The sequence below is a fragment of the Arachis ipaensis genome, chromosome B2 (genome assembly GCF_059453495.1).
Source record: "Arachis ipaensis isolate K30076 ecotype BB chromosome B2, ASM5945349v1, whole genome shotgun sequence".
In the NCBI taxonomy this organism is placed as follows: Eukaryota; Viridiplantae; Streptophyta; class Magnoliopsida; order Fabales; family Fabaceae; genus Arachis; species Arachis ipaensis.
Genome location: NC_142437.1, coordinates 37265330 through 37269133, shown reverse-complemented (window position 1 = coordinate 37269133; position 3804 = coordinate 37265330). Strand labels below are relative to the sequence as shown.

The window sequence follows — 3804 nt, the reverse complement described above, 5'->3', positions numbered from 1 at the left end:
ACCTCAAGAACTCCCTTCTTCATAGGCGTCCCATTACTCACAGGATTCCTTTTAGAAGTGTACATGAACTGGTTATTAGCAACCATGTCAATGAGTTCTTGAGCTTCTGCAGGCGTTTTCTTTAGGTGAATGGATCCACCTGAAGAAGTGTCTAGTGACATCTTTGATGGCTCAGATAAACCATCATAGAATATATCCAGGATGGTCCATTCTGAAAGCATGTCAGAAGGACACTTCTTGGTCAACTGTTTGTATCTTTCCCAAGCTTCATAGAGGGATTCACCTTCTTTCTGTCTGAAGGTTTGAACATCAGCTCTAAGCTTGCTCAGCTTTTGAGGAGGAAAGTACTTGGCTAAGAAAGCCGTGACCAGCTTATCCCAAGAGTTCAGGCTGTCTTTGGGTTGAGAATCCAACCATAATCTAGCTCTGTCTCTTACAGCAAAAGGGAAAAGCATAAGCCTGTAGACTTCAGGATCTACTCCATTAGTCTTAACAGTATCACATATCTGCAAGAATTCAGTTAAGAACTGAAAAGGATCTTCAGATGGAAGTCCATGAAACTTGCAGTTCTGCTGCATCAGAGAAACTAATTGAGGTTTCAGCTCAAAGTTGTTTGCTCCAATGGCAGGAATGGAGATGCTTCTTCCATGTAAATTGGAATTAGGTGTAGTAAAGTCACCAAGCATCTTCCTTACATTATTATTATTTTCGGCTGCCATCTCCTTTTCCTGTTCGAAAATTTCTGAAAGGTTTTCTCTAGATTGTTGTATTTTAGCTTCTCTTAATTTTCTCTTTAGAGTCCTTTCAGGTTCTGGATCTGCTTCCACAAGAATGTTCTTATCCTTGCTCCTGCTCATATGACAAAGAAGAAGGCACAGAAAAATAATAATAATAATAGAGATCCTTTATACCACAGTATAGGGATCCCTTTGTGAGTGGAAGAAAAGAGGGGGAGACAAAGAATGTGATGTAAAGGAGGAAACACAACTGTACGGATGGAAGAGATGTGAGATGAGATGTTAGGATATGAATGAATAAATAGAATAGGATGAGAGAGAGAGAGGGAATTTTCGAAAATTATTTTTGAAAAGGAGTTAGTGATTTTTGAAAATTGGTTTTTGAAAATGTGTTAGTAATTTTCGAAAATTTTTTTTTGAAATCAAAAATAAAAATAATTAGTTAATTAAAAAAGAAATTTTTGAAAAAGAGGGAAGATATTTTCGAAAATGAGAGAGAGAGAGTTAGTTAGGTGGTTTTGAAAAAATTAAGAAACAAACAAAAAGTTAGTTAGTTGGTTGAAACAAATTTTAAAAAGATGAGAAGTTAGGAAGTTAGAAAGGATATTTTGAAAAGTTATTTTTGAAAAAGATAAGATAAGAAGATATTTTTGAAAAGATATGATAGGAATTAGTTTTGAAAAAGATTTGATTTTTAAAATCACAATTAATGACTTGATTCATAAGAAATCACAAGATATGATTCTAGAACTTAAAGTTTGAATCTTTCTTAACAAGCAAGTAACAAACTTCAAATTTTTAAATCAAAACATTAATTGTTTATGTTATTTTCGAAAATTTGGTATAAAAATAAGAAAAAGATTTTTGAAAAATATTTTTGGAATTTTCGAAAATAACTAATTATTTTGAAAAAGATTTGATTTTTGAAAAAGATTTTGAAAAAGATAAGATTTTCAAATTGAAAATTTGATTTGACTCATGAGAAACAATTTGATTTTCAAAAATTTTTGAAAAAGTCAATCCAAATTTTCGAATTTGAGGAGAGAAAAAGGGAAAGATATTTTTTGATTTTTGAAATTTTTATGAAAAACATGAAAATTATGCAATGCATGAAATTTTTAAATCAAAACAATGAATGCATGTATGAATGAGATGAATGTCAAGATGAACATCAAGAACATATTTTTGAAAAATTTTTGATGCAAAGAAAACATGTAAGACACCAAACTTAGAAATCTTTAATGCTTAGGCACTAAGAATTCAAGAATGCATATGAAAAACACTATACAACACAAAACAAAAAATCATCAAGATCAAGCAAGAAGACTTACCAAGAACAACTTGAAGATCATGAAGAACACTATGAATGCATGATATTTTCGAAAAATGCAAGATGCATATGCAATTGACACCAAACTTATAACATGACTCAAGACTCAAACAAGAAACAGAAAAATATTTTTGATTTTTATGATTTTCTAATTTTTTTTGGATTTTTCGAAAATTATATGAAAATTAAAAAATAAGGATTCCAAAATTTTTAATATGAATTCCAGGAATCTTGCCATGTTAGTGTTAAAGCTCCAATCAAAGGATCAGGCATGGCTTAATAGCCAGCCAAGCTTCAACATATAATTACATGGACTGGAGTGATTAGTTGAATACCAATCCCAAAGCAGTTTGGGTATGGCTTTACAGCCAGATAGGATTCAACATGTTTCATGAAACACTAGAATTCATTCTTAAAAATCCTGAAGAAAAATATATTTTTGAAAACATTTTTTTTTTCAAAAACAAAGAAGAAAATTTTGAAAGGTTTTTGAAAACTTTTTTGAAAACTAAAACAAAAAGAAAATTACCTAATCTGAGCAACAGGATGAACCGTCAGTTGTCCAAACTCAAACAATCCCCGGCAACGGCGCCAAAAACTTGATGCACGAAATTGTGATGTCACATTCATAATTTGTCACAACTTCGATACAACTAACCAGCAAGTGCACTGGGTCGTCCAAGTAATACCTTACGTGAGTAAGGGTCGAATCCCACGGAGATTGTTGAATATAAATGGATAATGGTGTTTTTGAATAATAAATAATAGAATAGGGATAGAGGTACTTATGTAAATCATTGATAGGAATTTCAGATAAGCGAATGGGGGTGCTTTCGTTCCTCTGAACCTCTGCTTTCCTGCTATCTTCATCCAATCTGTCTTACTCCTTTCCATGGCTGGCTTTATGCAAGGGCATCACCGTTGTCAGTGGCTACATCCCCTCCTCTCAGTGAAAGATATGCTCACATGCTCTGTCACAGCACGGCCAATCATCTGTCGGTTCTCGATTATGCTGGAATAGGATTCACCCTCCTTTTGCGTCTGTCACTAACGCCCAGCACTCGCGAGTTTGAAGCTCGTCACAGTCATTCAGTCATTGAATCCTACTCGGAATACCACAGACAAGGTTTAGACTTTCCGGATTCTCTTGAATGCCGCCATCATTCTAGCTTACGCCACGAAGATTCTGGTTAGGAGATCTAAGAGATATTCATTCTAGCTTATTTCATGTAGAACGGAAGTGTTTGTCAGGCACACGTTCATAAGGGAGAAGGATGATGAGCGTCACACATAATCATCACCTTCATCATGTTCTTGGGTGCGAATGGATATCTTAGAAGCGAAATAAGAAGAATTGAATAGAAAATAGTAGTACTTTGCATTAATCTTTGAGGAACAGCAGAGCTTCACACCTTAATCTATGGAGTGTAGAAACTCTACCGTTAAAAATACATAAGTGAAAGGTCCAGGCATGGCCGTGTGGCCAGCCCCCATGGTCTAAGAACAATGCGTTCAAAGATGCCTAATACAATAGTAAGAGGTCCTATTTATAATAAACTAGCTACTAGGGTTTACATGAGTAAGTATTTGATGTATAAATCCACTTCCGGGGCCCACTTGGTGTGTGTTTGGGCTGAGCTTAAGTGTTGCACGTGCAGAGGCCATTTGTGGAGTTGAACGCCAGTTTTTGTGCCAGTTTGGGCGTTCAACGCTGGTTTTGGATCCTTTTCTGGCGCT

At 34.8% G+C, this 3804-nt stretch overlaps 1 non-coding gene across 1 annotated transcript; it reads left to right on the top strand.

Annotated features, from left to right (window-relative positions):
- The first annotated feature begins 215 nt into the window (after nt 1-215).
- LOC148573617 (small nucleolar RNA R71) lies at nt 216-323 on the top strand. The gene has a single exon (XR_015905927.1). It is a non-coding gene; the product is annotated as a small nucleolar RNA R71 (small nucleolar RNA).
- The last annotated feature ends 3481 nt before the right edge of the window (nt 324-3804 follow it).